The following is a 20,310-nucleotide window of genomic DNA, read 5'->3' on the forward strand; positions in this document are numbered from 1 at the left end:
GCTGAATTATTGCTCAAAAGCCTGCATGCTTAACCAGTCGAATGCTTAACCAATGCTTACAGCCACATGCTTAACCAGCCACAATGCTTAACCAGCCAAATGCTTAACCAGGTCAAAAGCTTCTAGTTTCTGGTTCTTACGCCTTATATACCTTTCTGCTTTCTACACCACTCCCTGGGATTAAAGGCTTGCTTTTTGGGATTAAAGGCGTGATGAGTCACCATGCCTGTCTGTATCCTTGAACACATGGATTTCTGCCTCTGGAATGCTAGGATTAAAGGCGTGTGCTACTACTGCCTATCCTTTATGTTTAATATTGTGGCTGCTCTGTCTCTGACCCCAGATAAGTTTATTAGCATGCACAATATTTGGGGGAATACAACACCACAGAGAGTTAACTTGCTACTGATCTCCTGAGCCCCACATTGGGGCTAGGGTTGGGGGTGGCAGGTTAGAATGGCCCCAAACCTGTTTTACTGTACACAGAAGTAAATCCTGCTTCCTTCAAGCCAAACAATTCAGGTTGGCAGGTTTTACTTCTTTTCGGTGGGATGAACAACATGAAGGGGACTTTTGTATGGCAGGTCTACGCATTCTTTCTTATCTGATAAGGTTTTTTAATTTTGTTACAAGGAAACCCAAGCATAAGACACCTTGGCCAAAGGACCTGATTCCAGAGAAGTGGAAACCAGAGATCAGATTTCAGTGCTGCTTTGCATAAGCCACACCCTGAATTGCACTAGACAATTAGAGGCTTGTAGGGGATTGGCTGTCCCAGCAGGGATTATGGGTGTGGCCACAGATCTGGAGTATAAAAGGCTCAGCCTTTGGGTAGAGTCCACACTTGTAGTGCTTCTTAGAAGGGAAAAGGATCCTTCTACTCGCTGAGAAGACTCCCGCAAGGTGTTCAGAGTTGGCGTCTGGAGACATGGAGGCAGCTCTGCGGCTCTCAGAAGGTGAATCTCACTGTAAGACCTTTACAGCATGCAGGTCCTCAATCGACTCTGTAGACCTGAAGTCTCTTTGTGTTTTTATCTTTCAGCAGGTTCAAATGAATCAACTCCTGCCACCCCAGACCTGTATCAGGATGAACTCAGGCTGCAGCCAAGCTGGCCGCCAGGAACAAGCACAGTGTGAGTTGGGAGAGGCCCGAAGGTGTGGGTGCAGGTCTCCTGAACACGGGCAACACCTGCTACCTCAACGCAGCGCTGCAGTGTCTGACACACACACCACCTCTTGCCGACTACATGCTCTCCCAGGAGCACTCTCGGAGCTGTTGTCACCAGGAAGACTGCACCATGTGCGCCATGGAAACTCATGTGACCCAGAGTCTCCTCACTCCAGGGATGTCATGCAGCCCCCGAAGAAGCTGACTGCCACCTTCACAAGGACAAGCAGGAAGATGCCCATGAGTTTCTGATGTTCACCTTGAACGCCATGCACGAATCCTGCCTTCGAGGGAGCAAGCACTCAGAAGGCCCCTCTGAAGACGGCAGCTTGATCCATGAGATATTCGGAGGCTCATGCAGATCTCAAATCAAGTGTCTCAGCTGCCAGGGCACCTCAGATTCTGTTAACCCTTTTGGACATCTCCCTGGATATCAACACAGCTCAGAGTGTGAACCAAGCCTTGGAGATTTTGTGAAGCCTGAAGAGCTGTGTGGGGGAAATGCCTACCACTGTGACCATTGCCAGGAGAAGATGCCAGCTTCAAAGACCCTGACAATTGAAACTGCCTCGAAGGTTCTCCTGCTGGTATTGAATCGCTTCTCAGACTTCATGGGTGGCAAAGTGAACAGGAAAGTGAGCTACCCTGAGTCCCTTGACCTGCGGCCATACATGTCTCAGCCTGAGGGAGGACCGCTGGTGTATGCCCTTTATGCTGTGATGGTGCATGCCGGTGTGACTTGTCACTGTGGACATTACTTCTGTTATATCAGAGCTGGCAGTGGGAAGTGGTATAAGATGGATGATTCTAAGGTTGAGAGGTGGGATGTGACTTCTGTCCTGAGTGAGCCTGCATATGTGCTCTTCTACATCCGGGAGACTGAACTAAACAAGGACAGTGTCAAGGGGCCAGTAGGCACAGTCAACAAGGCTCAGGTTGGACAATGGCAGAACAGAAAGCTCAACAGAGGTCTTGGGTGGGAGCTGCAGAACCAGAAGAACACATGGAGAATACAACGACCAAAGAAATGTCCTTGCAGGAGTGGAAAGTGCTTCAGGAACAGAACCGGCTGAAACCTGTGCTGAACCTCAGAAGTGTTGAACCCACTCTGCCAGCCAATGCAGTTGTGATTCACCAGCCCAGGCGGGCCGGACTGGAAAAGATCCTGACAAGGAGAATTACCCATCACAATTCTGCCAGGTTCCTGCCTGCTCAGGGAGCCATGAACACTGGACAGCTCTGCAGTCAGGGAGGAACATCAAGAGGCAAGAAGAAGAAGTGGAGGCCTCTACCTGTGTGCTAGGGCTCACTGCAATTACTGACCCTGTGTCCTGTGGACATATCTGACCTGGAAGAAGCCCTTGGAGCAGGAAATTCGGACCTGTGTCCCAGGAAGGACAGACTGTCTCACCCTTCTTCTGTGCCCTCGTCTGGCCTTGCCGAGTCCCTAAGAATGACTGTTTGAATGTGGAAAAAAACTCTCCAGGATCCTAGGATGAGTTAAACCCCACAAAGCTTCTGTTTTCCTAGGGGAGTTCTGCAGGGGCCTCTGCTGGAACTCATGGAATCTGATCATTGCAGAGGCAACTCTCCTCCACAGGTTTTTGCTACAGGATTTGTATTCAGCCAGCAAGCTGTGGGCAAAACAGCCTTCCATAGCTGTTTCCTGTGAAATCTTTCTTTTGGGTTTTCTTTGTAGAACACACTGTGGGGACATTTTATTTATTGTGCTTGAGCAGCAATACTTTGGACCAATAAAATTCTGGAACTTCACACTCTTTGTTGATCTTTTCTTTTTGGCATGAACTCAAATCAGTATGGAAATATTCTTGGAAGTGTCTACTCAGCGTAGGGATGGAAAAACAGGAATGGGTTCCATTGCTTCCAAAGGGGATGAAATCTAGTGTGATTGTGTCAACATGATTGCATTAGATGGGTGATTCAATCACCTGCATAGCAGTTAGATAACAGAGGGCTCAGGGCTCCATAAAATTATTAGTAGTAGTAATTAGTGATTTTGTTGAGTGTATAAACAACTATATTAATAAGCATGGTAAGGTTGTGAAAGGCTTGGTCCCCTTTTCTCATATACACTAAAGAAACAGAATGTAGCCGGGCGGTGGTGGCGCACGCCTTTAATCCCAGCACTCGGGAGGCAGAGCCAGGCGGATCTCTGTGAGTTCGAGGCAGCCTGGGCTACCAAGTGAGTTCCAGGAAAGGCGCAAAGCTACACAGAGGAACCCTGTCTCGAAAAACCAAAAAAAAAAAAAAAAAAAAAAAAGAAACAGAATGTACGTTCAAGGTCATTTTTTTTTTTCCGTGTGGACATTCTAAATGCAAACAACAATCTCCTTAGAGGTCACATAATGTCTTTGATCAAGTGACCTTGACTGGACCTAACAAAAGAGACTGTGAAGCAGTATGGTCTCTGTATGGTTTCAGCCAAGCTCCTGAAAGTAGCACCCTGTCTGGTGTGGGCGATAGGATTGTATAGCTCAGAGTACCTGGTTGATGGACCAGGGCAAGACATCTAGATCTCAAGTGTGATTCCTTTATCAAACCTTGATTGAATGTCTTGGTTAGAGATGTTTGGTGCACACAGCTTTATCCCACTCTCAAGAGTCAGGCAGATATCTGAGTTTCAGGCCAGCCTGGTCTACAGAGCTAGTTTTAGGACAGCCAAGTCTACACAGAGAATAAGAATGAAAAAAAATAGAGCCGGGCGGTGGTGGCACACGCCTTTAATCCCAGCACTCGGGAGCAGAGGCAGGCGGATTGTTGTGATTTCGAGGCCAGCCTGGTCTACAGAGTGAGATCCAGGAAAGGCGCAAAGCTACACAGAGAAACCCTGTCTCGAAAAAAAAAAAAAAAACAAAAAAAAAAAAATAGAAAGAAAGAGAGAGAGAAGAAACCTTCTGAGTTTGGATGTGACTTCTTATGAAATTAGTAAATGTGATACAAACAGAGGCTTAAAGAGATATTGTAAATTAAGACTTATTACAGTAGCACTTGAAAACAGGGCACCATGATGAGCAGGTCCAGTTGGCTTGTTGAAGGATAAGAAGCTACAAGGAAGAGATTGGAAGTTAGCTCTCAGTTTTGAATCATAAGGTATTGTGGGTAAGACTGTCGTTAACCATCTAGCTAAACTGTGATTTATCTTAAAGGAAAGTGTAGTGTTCCCCAAAGTATTGTGTTCCCCAAAATATTGTGCATGCTAGTAAACTCATCTGGGTCAGATAAACAACAGCCACAATATTAAACATAGAGGATAGGCAGTGGTAGCACACGCCTTTAATCCTAGCATTCCAGAGGTAGAAATCCCTCTGGATACCTTTGAGTTCAAGGCCACATTGGAAACAGCCAAGCATGGTGACTCACGCCTTTAATCCAGAATGTGAGCCTTTAATCCCAGAAAGTAGAGCTATTGTGGATAATTCTCCACAGGAAACACAAGCCATAACATGAATAAAATATTCAGCATATTTTTAAGAGAAGATACAACAAAAGACACATTGGTAAATATTTTAAAAGTAAAATTGGTCAAGTGGTGGTGGCACATGCCTTTAATCTCAGCACTCAAGAAGCAGAAGCACGTCAATCTCTGTGAGTTTGATGCCAGCTAGTTCTAAGACAGCCAAGGCTACACTGAGGAACCCTATCTCAAAAAAAAAAAAAAATCACAAAAAAGTAAAATTGTTGCAAACTCCAAAATCTTTAAGAATTAGAGTCATTGACCATATTATGACATGAGCATCAAGGTATATGTTAGACTTTTAGGGATGAGGGTGGATACCATTCAAGACATCAATGGATATGAACGAGTATACTCTGGCTTAGGCTTTTTGGTTTGAGGAGTTACAGTGTAAAAATACACCCAATCCCTAAAATCTTTGCAGGAACTGTGTCTTTAAGAACAGGTTTCTATCTCAAAAGGAAAATGAAAAAAAAAAAAAAAAAAAAAAAACAACAAACCATCAATAATGGTTTCCAGTGAAGATAATAATGTTGTTCATGATAACCTGCCAGAAGACACTCTAATAGTTTTTATAAGTTATAAATCATATATAAGAGAGATATAAGATCATACAGCATTGGGTTCCTCACAGAACTTTAAAATTTTGGGGCTTATATAACCCAGCAATATCTGAACATTTCCTCCATCCAAGACTCTGTGCTGTGTGAACTGAGGAGTAGAGCGGAATGAAATGTTACCTTAATATCAGCACACAAAGAGAGTTAGAATGGCAGGCAACCCTCAATGAATGAAAAGGAAAGTGTGCATCCTGAGTGAGTAACCCAGACTCAGAAATGTACTCACTCATAGGAAGATGCTAGATGTGGAACAAGGATGACTGGACTGCTATTCATATCACCAGTGAGGCTACCTGGAAAACAGGACCCAAGAAAAGACACGGGGTGTCTTTGGGTGCAATGACGGAGAAATGGATGAGATCTACATGAACAGCCTGGACATGAGTGGGAGCAAAGAAGAGCAAGGGTCTAGGGAAAGAGAGCGGGAGATCCCAGCTGGATCAAGAAAAGAGAGGGAGAACAAGGAATAGGAGACCATGGTAAATGAAGACCACATGAGAAAAGGAAGAAACAAAGTGCTAAAGAGGCCCACAGAAATCCACAAAGATACCCCCACAATAGACTGCTGGCAATGCTCGAGAGACAGCCCGAACTGACCTACTCTGGTGATGGGATGGCCAAACACCCTAATAGTTGTGCCAGAAACCCCATCCAAGGACTGAGGAATCTGGATGCAGACATCCACGGCTAGGCCCCAGGTGGAGCGCTGGAGTCTAATTAGCGAGAAAGAGGAGGGTTTATATGAGTGAGAATTGTTGAAACCAAGGTTGGATAAAGCACAGGGACAAATAGCCAAACGAATGGAAACACATGAACTATGAACCAAAGGCTGAGGGGCCCCAACTGGATCAGATCCTCTGAATAGGTGAGACAGTTGATTGGTTTGATCTGTCTGGGAAGCATCTAGGCAGTGGTACCAGGTCCTGGCCTCGTTGCATGAGTTAGCTGTTTGAAACCTGGGACTTATGCAGGGACGCTTGTCTCAATCTGGGAGGAGGGGACTGGACCTGCCTAGACTGAGTCTATCAGGTCCATCTCAGTCCTGGGGAGGGGGTGGGGGGGGCTTGGTGTGGAGGAGGTGGAAATGGGGGTGGGCTGGGGGGAAGGGAGGGGGGCAGGAAGGGAGAGAACAAGGGAATCTGTGGCTGTATGTAGAACTGAATAGTATTGTAAAATTAAATTAAATTAAAAAAATAAAAAATAAAAAATTTTAAAAAAAGAAGAAAAAAAGTAAAGGAAAGTGTGCATGCTATAATAGTAGCATGAAAATACAGAAAACAGAGAGGTGATACAGATGACTGTTAGGGAGAACTGTCACTGGGGAAGAATTGAAAGAAAGTAGAAATGAGTGAAGATGATTTTGTATGAAAGATAGTCCCCAAAGACAGAGATATGTGGTGTAAAATCACAAGTTACAACCAAAAGGATTATTGGTTATTTAATGAAGGCAATTGGTAACAGTAGTTTTTATAATTCACCATATGAAGTTTATAGTTTACAATAGAGAAAAAGGGAGTTATAGGAAGAAATACTAAGGAGAGATTGGATAGAGTATGGTTAATACATGAAAAATAGGTGTAGATACAATAGCAAACATGGACTCTTTGAGGGAAAGACAGGAGACTAAGTAACCAGCTTGTCAATCAAGAGAAGGATGAATGTGAGAGCAGAACAAACCAAGATCTCTTTTAGATCATTACTTTCTTAGTGATAACAACTCAAAGGAGTCTGAATTTATTAGATGAAAACTGGTTCACATATCCCATTGTCCCTTGGACCTTTGTACCTACAGCCAGGAAATCAGAGCATATAGTATGTCCTGGGAGGAATATCAGGCCTCGTCTACCACACAGGAAGGGACACTTAGGAGACACTACTGTGCCCTGCACGAGGAAGACATTAGAATAAGTTTTCTTAGGCCTAATGGGATTTTTTTTCCATACTCTAACAAAAGAACGGAACATGTGCTTTCCTAGAGACTCCATCTCTTGAACACAGGCTGGAATGGGGACTCTTTCTTGGTTGAAGGACACTGATGGGTTTCGGTAGTTCTCTACACTACCACAGAGATGAATGTATTTCAAGAGCCTACTCTCTTCATCTTTTAAACCTTGGCTATGGCCATGCCCAAACTAAGCCAGCATTTATACTTTTTAATAAAACCAAACAGAAGAGTTGCTGGAGAAAGTCATACTTTGGAGAGGTCACTGCTATAAATTTAATGCTGTCCTTTCCCCTCAGGAGACCCACTCATTCACATCTTCCCTCATCATATTTCCCTCCCTCATCTTCCATACCACATCTCCTCTGGGCTAAGAGATTATATCTGGCAGTGTTTTTCTACTATGCCACGGGGATGAATAGAATGTAAGACCCTTGGGTACAGGTTTATACACAGAGGGTTCTGAAAACTATGTTCAAGGATCCTGGGATGTGTCTAGACTCACTAGAGCTTCTCTCCATGGGATCAGTGAGACCCAAAGCCCAGAGGTTTGAAAGGGCCATCTTTAAGAACCTTAGACCCACAAGGCTATTCAACTCTATGTAAGGATGGCGAAATAAAATATTAAGAGACATCAGAATTCAGGCAGGGTACAGAAGAGATAGGTGAAAGGAGGAAGAGAGGTCAAATATGTAGAAACCTCTTTTTCTTAACGATTGTCCCGAGAACCATTCTCTACACAGCAAAACGCAACTTGGAGGGACTGGTACTGGCTAAGGTAAGGACTGGGGTATACATGAAGACTTTGTAGACTTTGCTTCTGTGCCCTTCTCTTTTTTTCCTTCCTCTCTCTCCCTCCCTTACTCTTCCCTTCTTTCCCCTATAAACCTCTCCCTGATAAAACTGCATTCCTTTATTGCTTATAAAATGACAGGTACACACATACTTCAATAAAAATGAAAATCACAAAAGCTAGAAAACTGACACACAGTAGCAAAACCAGTATCGAGGTTTGCTCTGCTTCTTCTACGACAGACAAAAACTTGCAGATCACCTTCACATGAGGGTTGGGGTAGAGGTGTGACTGATTTGAATATCCAGATAGATCTCACTGGCAGTTTTATCTTCACTATTGTCTGTTCCTGTCTCTCTCATGCCCCTTCATGTCTTAGTCTTGAAAAAGCCTAAATAAACCTCCTTCCCAGGCCATTCAGTTTTTTGTTTTTATTTATTTTATTTTATTTTATTTTATTTTATTTTATTTTATTTTATTTTATTTTTTTGATATGACCAAGCTTAAGGAAAACTGAAGTGAGAAGAGTAAGGCTAAGAACAGAGCCTGGTTCTCTTCAAACTAAGCAGTACTGGATTATGTTAGTATAAGTGGATATCCAGAGAAGTGTAAATGTCTCATCTGGTAGCAGCCCTTCATTCTTCTGTAACAATCCATTCATCTTCTAGACTACAATGACCTCATTTTAAATAATGGTCTTTCTTAGCATCTTGGATTAAAACATAACACTAGGAAGCATCAGTGATATTTTCTGGCTACCTTCTGAGCTGCTTAACCTCACATGCATTAATCTTGTTCATTCCTAAATAAAGAACATTAGTTGGATTTACTCCCCCAATTTTACAAGAAAAGCCTGATTTACAAAGTAGAGAAATTAGCCAAAGTTCTTCAGCTAGTGAATGCACAACATTTTTAGTCATTTAAAATCTCAGTAGTTTCAAGTCTAAACAAATCCACTTATTGTTCAGCAAAGGCCAAAGGGAAAGAAACAATATAGTAAAAAGAAACCACAGATCAGCAGCAATTGTTTGGTGCTTATAACGGAAAATGACCTTACTTATCATCAACTCAGGTTTTAAAGGGTGTTATTGGGACTGAGATCTTTGTCCAGTGAACTCATCTAAACAAAGACGGCCTCCAAAAATGACCAGCTTGTTAGCTGCATGTGTCACTTCAAGTATCACCAGCTCCAGCAGAAAAAACAGCAACAAGCCATTCTGGGTAAATTTGTAAAGAAGTAGGTGTCTTGATGGCTCTAAACGTACTGTGCAAGGTACTGACCACCTTTCTCACTCCTCTGGTACTCACCTTTGCCAGTAAAGTGTCCTGTTGAAAAACAAACACTGAGGATTGGTATTGACTATACATTAGTTAAAATTCCACAAATAGCTTCCAATTTCTCAGACCGTCATCTTCTCTCTCAGCACTGGCAAACGTTGTTCCTCTTCCTTCTGCATGATCAATTTTCTTCTCAGCTTCTGTAGGGTCTTCTATGGATTCTTTTATATTTATAAAATATTTACCTTATATATTATAAGACAAGTATACACTATTCATCTGATAAGAATGAAGGCATTTTTCAGAAGATATACTTCTTGTCCAGCTTTACACAAACCTAGATTATCTGGAAGAGAAATCTTATTAAATTATTTTTTATTTTTTGAGATTATAATATAATTAGGTAGTTCCCTTTTCCTTTTCTTCCCTCAAGCCTTCCTTTGATCATCCCTTGCTCTTTTTCAAATTCATATTGAGAAAATGTCTACATGGAATTGGCCTGTAGGCAGTCTTGTGGGGTACTTGTCTGCTGATTAATGACTAATATGGTAGGACCCAGCTCACTGTAGGTGATGCCACTCCTGGCAGGTAGCCCTGGACTATATAAGAAAGGAGGCAGAGCAAACCATGAGGCACAAGCCAGTAAGCAGTCATTCCCCCATGGTCTTTATTTCAGTTCCTGCCTCCAGATTCCTGCCTTGAGTTTCCTTCCCTAACTTCTTTCAGTGACAGCGTATGAACTGGGAGTTTTAAATTCCAATAAAACCTTCTCCTTTGGTTGCTTTTAGTCATGTGTTTTATCACAGCATTTGAAACTCTATTTAAGACAGATATGTGAGTATTGTCAAGTAACTACGGAGGCTGGAAATGTTTTTGAAAATAACATAAGCCCCCCCAAATGTACTAAAAAAGTAGTGATATTGTCATAGAGTAAACAGGCTACTCAGAGCAACAGAGTTTAGAATGAGGAAAATTCTAAGACAGAATATCACATTGGGCAAATTATGCTTTATTGACTATACTTAACCAATGAACAAATCTCTAGATTTATAAGAAATCAAAACACTAATGAAAGTATAATGCATCTCATAGAATTTATGGCTTTTTAATAGCAGACCACACTTTGAGGAACATTGGACATGGCATGGTAATGTACACAAAGTGATGAGTGAAAACGAACACACACACACAAAAGTGAGTATATACCACAAGATGGAATATTCCAGTTTTTTCAGAGACCTCATAAGTTAGAAAAAAGCAAGCAGTATTGGCTGCAATAGGTCTCAGAAGTAATATGTATGTTGAGAAAATTGCTCAATTACTCTTGACAAGAATGTCTTATCTTTGTAAGTACTTATACCATTTTATTCAACATACTAATGGATGTTTTCCCATCTCCAGGACTTTGGTAATGGAAGTGCTTAATGAAAGAATAGCGTCCCTTGACAAGATTCTCAGACACTTGCTAGGAGAATGCCTTCTGTCAACAGCACCCAGTTCCATCCTTCCTTCTTTATCCTTCTGGGGATTCCAGGTCTGGAAGTTTTTCATATATGGATTGCTTTCCCTTTCTGTCTTGTGTATCTTGACTTCCCTTGTGGGAAACATCACCATTCCTCTTTGTGATCAAGACTGAACACAGCCTCCATCAGCCCATGTTCTACCTTTCTGGCCACATTGTCTATGATTGATCTATGTCTATCCACATCCACCATCCCAAAATGCTGGGTATCTTCTGGTTCAATCTCCAGGAGATCAGTTTTGGAGGCTGCCTTGCTCAGATGTTCTTTATCCACATGTTTACAGGCATGGAAACCGTTTTGCTGGTGGTCATGGCTTATGACCGCTTTGTTGCCATCTGCAATCCTCTTCAGTACACCGTGATCCTCACACAACAAAACCATCAGCTTTCTCTTTTCAGTTGTTATTGGAAGAAATTTAATTCTTGTGACTCGCATTTTGTGTTTCTCATTTTGAGACTGCCCTTCTGTGGGCACCACGTTATGCCTCATACATACTGTGAGCACATGGTCTTGCCCGATTAGCCTGTTCACCAATCAAGATCAACATCATTTATGGGCTTGTGGTGATATCTCATATCCTTGTGGACATGATTCTGATTGCCTGTTTCCTATGTGCTTATCCTTAGAGCTGTTTTCCAGTTTCCATCTCAAGATGCCCGATTAAAGGCTTCTCAACACTTGTGGTTCCCATTGTCCTGTGTCATGCTGTGTTATCTACACACCAGCCTTATTTTCTTTTCTGACACACCGCTTTGGCCAAAATATTCCCACTACATTCATATTCTTTTAGCTAATCTGTATGTAATTGTCCCACCTGCTCTTAACCCTGTAATTTATGGAGTCAGGACTAAGCAGATTCGAGAGAAAATAATAAAAATATTTTTACAAAAAGAATAATTCTATGTAAAGTTTGGATAAACATATCCACATATGGCTTCAAAGTATAATAATCTGAGTTCTCTTGAAAGTCTTTAAAATTTTAGATGTGATTGCCATGCCTTGCATTTTGATTAGAAATGCTTTAGTATTGATAGCTAAGAAAATCTACAATTCTGTCCAGTCTCCCCACCTCCTCCACATATCTGGACAAAGTTTAGAAAGTCATAGAGATGAAATTGAAGGTGACAATCACCTTTGAATAGAATCACTTTCAAGAATGATAAGCCTTTCCATTTCTCCATACATCTCTTTTAGGTAGTTTTGAAAAAATGAAGGACAGTGTAACCTAACAATGTTTTATAGATGCAAAGTTTAGTTCTTGACTTAGTACTTACTGGTGTTTGAACTGCCTCATATCATTCTATTCTTTACAATAAGCCCAGACTTTTCCTTCATCTCTAAAATTATTGACTCACTTTGGGTAAGTTTTTCTATGTCTTATCCTTACAGTCATTACTACTCCTGTTCTGTTCTCATTCCTTCTCCTTGCTCCCTATTTTTCTCTAATAAATTGGGTTTTAGTTTCTTAAAGGATCTGACAGACTACCTTATGAACATTAATGTGATGCTCTTTTTCAATTTTGATGTGAGTAATTGTGTTTTGTGTCCAAATCCAAACTGATTCTATACATCATTTGCCTTCATGTATATAGGGCTCATAAAATTTAGAAGAGGAAATAAGGTCAATTCTATGGCATAAGCAAAAAAAAAAAAAAAAAAAACTCAGCAAAATTTCTTAATGCTATGGGCTTCAAATAATTTTTCATATTGTGAAATTCCTGATATGGGTGAAGAATGAAGTTTTGTTTAAAATAGGTCAAATGGCCATTGAAGTGAAGTTCATGACTGGTCATAGATTCTTGCTTAAAATCAGCAGATGTGCCTGTATGTCTTGTGTTTCAGAAATGTTTAATGAAAGAATAGCGTCTTGTCTACATGTCAATACAAAAACTATTCAAATTATTAGATGATTGGGAAATATGGGTAGATAAAGCAAGAAGACATGAAAGGAACAGCACCTACTCATCTCTGTGAGCCTGGGCAGCTCTTGTATTGAATAAACACAGCTTAGCTCCATTCCTGCCTGGTGTAGTGACCTGCAGAATTTCCTGGTTCATGTGCATGAATCGTGTTTGAATTTTAACAGCCTCTGCCTTATGCACCTGGAAGTTATTTACTACAAATTAACAGTGGAAAATATAAATGCACTGAAACCTGGTATATCAGCTTAGTCTGACAAATAAAATGAATGAGGTCTAAATAAACACAGATACTTGTGTCCACAAAGTGTATCAATGGACCCATCTTTAGTATGATTTTCATGTAGCAAGAGAAGGAAGATCACTCAGACACATTATTTTTTATCAGAAATAATTAACTTGCATAATGTGAGTTTCAGAAAGACAAGCATTAGTATTTTCTCACATGTAAAATATGGAGGGTGGTCATCATGAAGATAGAAGGAGGATTATAAGGGGAAAGGGGGTAAGACAAAAGGAGCTATATGAGGGTAATTCAGGGATAAATGTTAGCAATGTGTTATATGCATTTATGAAATGAAACCTACTACTATGGTCAATTAGCATGCTCTAGTCAGATGCATAAAAATAAACACCTTATCTCTGTAATTTGACAATTTGTTATTAAACTGTGTCTGCCATTTTAAAAAACTCACCAACCTTCTGACCTATACCTTTTGTCTTAAAAAAAATCAAGGATCAGCCGGGCGGTGGTGGCGCACGCCTTTAATCCCAGCACTCGGGAGGCAGAGCCAGGCGGATCTCTGTGAGTTCGAGGCCAGCCTGGGCTACAAGTGAGTTCCAGGAAAAGGCGCAAAGCTACACAGAGAAACCCTGTCTCGAAAAACCAAAAAATAAATAAATAAATAAATAAATAATAAAAAAATCAAGGATCTCTGAACAGATGTTCTCAAACTTGCAGCTATGCAAATAAATATGTATCTAAAATATACTGTAATATCAGGGGTAAGATGATAGCTTAAGATCTTTTGCTACTTCTGCAAAAGTATAGTTGATTTGATCATTAAATATCCATACAGTTCAAATGGCAAGCAATTTTTCGTTGATTTAACTTATATTTACAGAGAACCAAATTATTGTACTATCTAACCTATAACATGAGCTCTGTAAAGAGAGATTGCATCTAGGATCTTTGCCTTGGCATATTCATACTGCTGACATCTACTGGTCAAAGGAAGTACATATCTTGATAAAATGAACTAGTAACCATTTCATGAGCTACTACCAGTGAAGAAATATAACTGTGGTTTTTTTTTTTTCTACTCAATTACTTATGTAATTTCTGCTCCATTAGTTATTGAATATGAGCAAATTCTATTTCAAATAAGTAAGGAGAGTAATTTACATTTTAATAATGGTTTGGATCGCCCATGAAAGACTATTACTCTATCTGTATGCATTAACTCACTTCATGCTGAGAAAAGCCATGTGGACTATATTGTCATTTTTGTCAGCCATGAAAAATTATAAGAAAATGAAAAGGCTCAGAGATGTGAGAAGGGCTTTTGGTTATTGAATTATAGGAAGTATATTTAAAGTTAAATTGTCTGACTCCAAATTATTAACTCCAAACAAGGTGTTCAAGCCGGGCAGTGGTGGTGCATGCCTTTAATCCCAGCACTCGGGAGGCAGAGCCAGGCGGATATCTGTGAGTTTTGAGGCCAGCCTGGGCTACCAAGTGAGTTCCAGGAAAGGCACAAAGCTACACAGAGAAACCCTGTCTCAAAAACAAACAAACAAACAAACAAACCAAAGGTGTTCAAAATTAATAATTATGGCTATTATTTATTTGCCAATGAACTTTTTTTGTTAAAACATAGCTAATCGAAACAAAACTTCAGTTTTCTGCTGGGCTTTGTTTCATACATTCGTCAAACAGGACAATAAATAAATAAATATATAAATAAATAATAGTAGTTTCATAGTCAAGAAAAAAAGAACCCTCACTAGCTTTGGCCTTTTAAGCATCTCATACAAACCAAGTAATTATAGCACAGCTAGATACACACACACACACAAACATTACTGGAATGCTTGGAATAAGATTTTGCTGTTGATTTTTTTCTTTTCCTTTTTGTTTGTTTGTTTGTTTTTTGTTTTTGTTTTGGTTTGGTTTTGGTTATGATTTTTCAAGACAGGGTTTCTCTGTGTAGTCCTGGCTGTTCTGGAACTCACTTTATACACCAAGCTAGTCTCAAACTCAAAGATCTATCTGTCTCTCCCTCCCTGTAGGGAAAAAGAGGGATTTGACAGGGGTGGGAGAAAGATAAGAAAGGGTAGGCGATGAGGGCCAACAGAATGCACTACATACATGTGTGAAATTTTCAAAGAGCAAATATGATAAAATGATAATAAAAATCATGTCCTTAAACTATACTTCTTCCTTTACATAATGTCTAGTCATATTTATTTTTGATTTTTATTAATTAATATATAGAATTAAGGGCACCAAATGCTCACAAAAAGTATGTATATATATAGGTGTATATATATATATACATATACCGTATATACATATATACTATATATAGTATATGTATATATATACTGTATATACAGTATATGTATGTATGTGTGTTTATCAAGGTTTGGAAATGAATTAGCATCATCTTTCTCTACTACTTATTAATTTACGTACGTTTCAGAGAAGACTGAGGAAATACTGGGGTTTCCTACAGTACTGCTCTTTTCCTGCCTTTACTTCTCTCTTACCAAAAGTGACTTCACCTGCCACCATAGAGATTTGAAGTGTTAGTGTGAAGCCATTATGCCTCTGAGTAGCTCGCCTCCTGGGGCATGTTCAAGGGGGAGTATTCTCTAGGTGATGTACAGATAACTGGTCATTGGTAACCACAAGCAGAAAAACAGACTTCTACTCTGAGAAATGTGGGAATTTTCTGTTCCGTGTCCAGGTCCTCAAATATAGCTCATTGGGAGGAGGCTGTCCCCAAAGGACTAGAGGTCTTGTTTAATTCCTTGGCTCTGGCTATTGAGAACTTGGTCCCACACAGGTTACAGTCTATGGCATCCAGTTCTTCACAAATGATTTCTCAGATGTTGGACAGAGGTGGGTAAGTTCCAGTAATTCTGATGGAAGGGCCTCCAAAGAGTAACTGAGCTCCATTGGGTGGGTCAGGACTCTGTAAATAGATACCAAGTATATAGTGAGGGATCAGTTTGAAAATAACTCAGATCCATTGCTAAAAGTCAGACATCAGCACCCACAGTGACAAGAAAACAAACCAGTTTTCAACACGTGCAGGAGTGTGTGTGCAATCAGGAGCACATGAATAAAGAATGGTATATTTATATACATAAGGGAAGTATCCATGGAAACAGGTCAGCTGGCATAGATTGGTGTCTTTTCCTTCTTATGCATTTCTGTTTGTCTGTTTAGATGAGGCCAAATGACCAGTTAGTCATGGTGTGCAGGAGAAAGTAATTTCATGGACAAAATAGGAGGATAAGTGATGTTAGTGGCAAATTCAAAGTTACTTTAAACATACAAATTACTTTAAAACTTTAACTAAAATGCACAACTCTCCAGAGCTAATATTTTAGAAAATACAATTCATATACCAAGAAAAACACCCCGAAGTTTAAAAAGAATAGTCATTGAATTGAAAATTGCATTGCAATGAAAGTTGGGATTTAAAGTCACAAGAAACCACAATGATATAAAGCTAAGCTTAAACATGAACTTTTACTTCTTTTATTTTTCCAAAATGCACTTTTATATTTTATTCTTTATCTACTTGTTAGGTTTTTTGGTTTATTCATTTTGCTTTTGTGGTTTTGATAGGCTGCTTATATCACAGAAAGTTTTTGCTGGTACGGTAAACTAGGTTAACACCAGTAGTCTTTTAGAATTTGAAGTACCTTGCTCCAGGCTCTTTTAACGTTTTAAATTTTCCACTAAAAAATCAGCTATTATTCTGGTGGATTTTCCTCTATTTGTGACAAGCGCGCATGTGTGTGTGTTTCTTTTGCTGCATTCAATATTCTTTCTTTGTTTTGTATACTTGGTGTTTTAAGTATGACATGCATGAGAAGTTTCTTTTCTGGTCTTGTCTATTTGGGGCTCTGTGTGCTTCTTGTATCTGTACAGATTTGTGTTTCCTTAATTTGGGGAAGTTTTCTATGATCCTGTTGAAGATCTGGTCTATGTTGTTTACCTGGAATTATTCTCCTTCATCTTTGTTATGATTCAAAGCTTTGGTCTTTTCACAATGCCCCGCAGTTCTTGCGCGTTTCTTTTGTGTGCTTTGTTTTTCAAATTTTTCACATTCTTTCCTGTGGCAGTTCAATTTCTCTATGTTATCTTCAAGTTCTGATATTCCATCTTCTCCTTGATCCATTTATTTAAAAGACTTTCCTCTGAGTTTTCTAATTGGTTTATTGAGTATTTCAATACCATCTTCATTTCAACGAGAGTTTTCTTCAGTATTTCCATTTACTGAATTTAGTTTTCAAATCCTCAGTTGTCTTCATTAGTTTGTTCAATGTTTATTTTTGTTTTCTTGTACATCAATCAGATATTTACTGCTTTTCTCTATGTTCATTGAGCTGTTTCTGTCTTCTTTAAATGCTTTAAATTTTTGATGATGTTTATCGTTGCTGTTTTAATCTCTATGTACTAGTGTTCATACAGGTAATTCTCCTTGGAGACCATTTCTAAAGGACTAACAGATTTAGGAGGAGAAATACTGTCATAGCCTTTCATATTGTTTGCATTTTTTTGTGATATGACCTGTACATGTGAACTTCTTTAGTTGTACATCTGATATGAGATTCTAAGCTGCCTCTATTGATCTACCAGTATCTTACTGTAAAGTAAAAAGCATCTCAAATTCATGACCCTCTTGCATAAACCTCCTAAGTGTTGAGGTTTGTATATTACCAGACTTCTAATCCCATTGAATTTTTTATCTCATCAACTTTGGACACTCCTTATTTTTATTTTTTTTCTGACATTATAAATGAGTTATCTCTGTTCTTTAATTTTTCTATCAACAATATTCTTTCTGTAGCTCTCTCATTAATACAATTAATATTATCATAATATATAATCTTTATTTTTTAAGCTTTGAAAATGCTTAGCAGAATTTAGACATTTCAAGATACTAACAATTGCATCCTACCACTAGGAACCAATTAGTACATTGGTTTTGTGTTTGTTCCTTCTAGAAGCCTTTGATGGAAGCATGAAAGATTGTTGGAAACATAAAAATGAAAGTCCAAGTAGGACAATTCTATAAGAGTTCAGACTAATAATGTTGATCAGTAAATTCCATTAACAATAAAATGTAAAACATCAAAGTGTAGAGATAAGGAAAAATATACATCGAGATATAGATAAAATATAAGTATGTAGAACATTTAAAAAACAGATTAAACATGCCATGGTAGTTAAACAAGATAAAATAATTTAAATGAAGGAAAATTCATTCAGTATTTTCATGTCTTAGATACTGGAAATGTACTACATATTAATAAAGATCGAAATGTATTAAATGAGAAATAATGAGAATTTAAAATCAGAAAATGGACAGTGGAAAAAAGATATATTCTTGGGATATATCTCTCCATTTCCTCATCATCTCAGTAAATAATGATGATTACAGTTAGTAAATTCTACATTCAGGGCTGAATAAGCAAACTACAAATTTATGTTATAGTTTTCAGACTATCCCTGTGTGTTACACCAACCATGGAATCAGTATTGTCATCACTAAGCTATATATTTTAAAAATTATTGAAACTATTGATTAATATGTAGCATGTACACAGTATCATATAATATAGATAGATAGGTAAATAGTCTTTACTTGACTTTCATTTACCATCTTTGTAAATGGGAGCAGAGGTGCAAATCTCAGACCTGCTTTAATACTTATAAACACTAAGAAAGGTCCTTAAATGTCACCTAGATGTCTTTTCTCCAAAACAATCTGAAGTATTATTCTTTTCAGCTAAAATAACTATTTGGTCTATTATGTTCTGAGGCAAGGACTAGGAATAAATACAAAGATAGATCTAAGAAAGGGTCGCTGGGTGTGAAAGCTACTGATACTGAGTTTCATATGATCAGAACCAAAGGTAGAGAAAGACTGAGATAACCCAACCCAGGGAGTAAACAAATAGCAAAATGCTATTTTATAACACATATTTGGAACTAATTCCATAGTACATTGGTAAAGAAACTGGGATATCATATGGCACATGCCAATCTAAATGGAATATATTGTCATACTTACAAAGCAGTTTTTTAATGCCTATCTTATAGCCCTAGGTATATTTTGTATTTAAACTCCATGACACCATAGTAGAATCCATTGTATTCAAAGGAACATCAAGGTAACACAACCCACAGCACTGCTGTAGATAAGCCACTGCCTACCCAACAAGCCCAGTCGATGTCTGACTACCACTTGTGGCCCAGAGTCTACCACAGAATTCACCCTCTGTGGTTTATAGTTAAGTAATAGGATAATTTGCTCACGCCCATTACCTCATCACGTTTATAAATTGCATCCATGCCACTGATGACTCAGACCAGAAAACAAGGCAACAGATGAATTCAGTTTTGTAGTCAGCTAGCCAGTAACTAACTTGGAAATGTCCTCGCATGCTATGTCAGAAAAAAACTAGATAGAGCACTAACACAATGGAGGAAAATGACTGCTCTTCATATCACTCCACCCTTAAAAATATTCTGACATTGGTCACCACTTTACAATAGCATAAAGCAATTGCCTATTTACAAAATGCATCATAAAGCTTAAAAGATCATGAATCACAATAAGTCTGAAATAAATTGGTGAGTGTGTAGTGCTGTTTGTGTAATGATTGTAATATGGTGCATGACGGGATTTTACATTTCCAAGAGGGATCATTGTTTTAGGGAATTGTGTAATAGTTTTCAATTGTCTCTAAAATTTTTTAATTCCATTCCATAGTCTAAATCCAAACCACTATCTATCTATTCCATCCCTCATCTTTACTGGCTTCTCCACTGCCACATATATCAATTTCTCTTCTTCTTTGCAAGAAATGTATTATTCCCCTCAACAACCTGTTGAATCATCATCTCCTAAACCCAGTCCAGTGATATATTATACACTGTAAACACACACACACATACACACACAGAGAGAGAGAGGGGGGCTCCATATTGATTATATATTTAATGTCTTAATTAGCCAGTGTGATTATCAACAAATAGTTGCTAAATTAATTACATATATATGTATATATATATATATGTTCTTAAAGACTGAGAGAATAAATGACAGAAGTATGTGTTTGTTTTAAGTTTGAAAGTTTTCTACATGGTTTTCTATAAATGTGGAGCAATTTTTTTCAAAGTTAAAATATCTTCCATTACCCTCTGTAGGTCTCATGTGCTATATTATGGAATTGAAGAATGGGTTTTCCACTTCCACAAGAATTACACAACATACTATGGAAGAAGCTAGGGTCTCTCAATGGAAGCCAGAAAGCTACAAGAAATGTGTTTGTGATCAGTTCAC

The 20,310-nt window shown here is 38.8% G+C and overlaps 2 pseudogenes; both read left to right on the forward strand.

The window, feature by feature from the left end:
- The first annotated feature begins 984 nt into the window (after positions 1-984).
- On the forward strand, positions 985-2,471 carry LOC114683832 (annotated as a pseudogene).
- An 8,278-nt stretch (positions 2,472-10,749) lies between these two features.
- LOC114683818 lies at positions 10,750-11,696 on the forward strand (annotated as a pseudogene).
- The last annotated feature ends 8,614 nt before the right edge of the window (positions 11,697-20,310 follow it).

Source organism: Peromyscus leucopus, unplaced genomic scaffold (genome assembly GCF_004664715.2).
Source record: "Peromyscus leucopus breed LL Stock unplaced genomic scaffold, UCI_PerLeu_2.1 scaffold_1008, whole genome shotgun sequence".
Lineage (NCBI taxonomy): Eukaryota > Metazoa > Chordata > Mammalia > Rodentia > Cricetidae > Peromyscus > Peromyscus leucopus.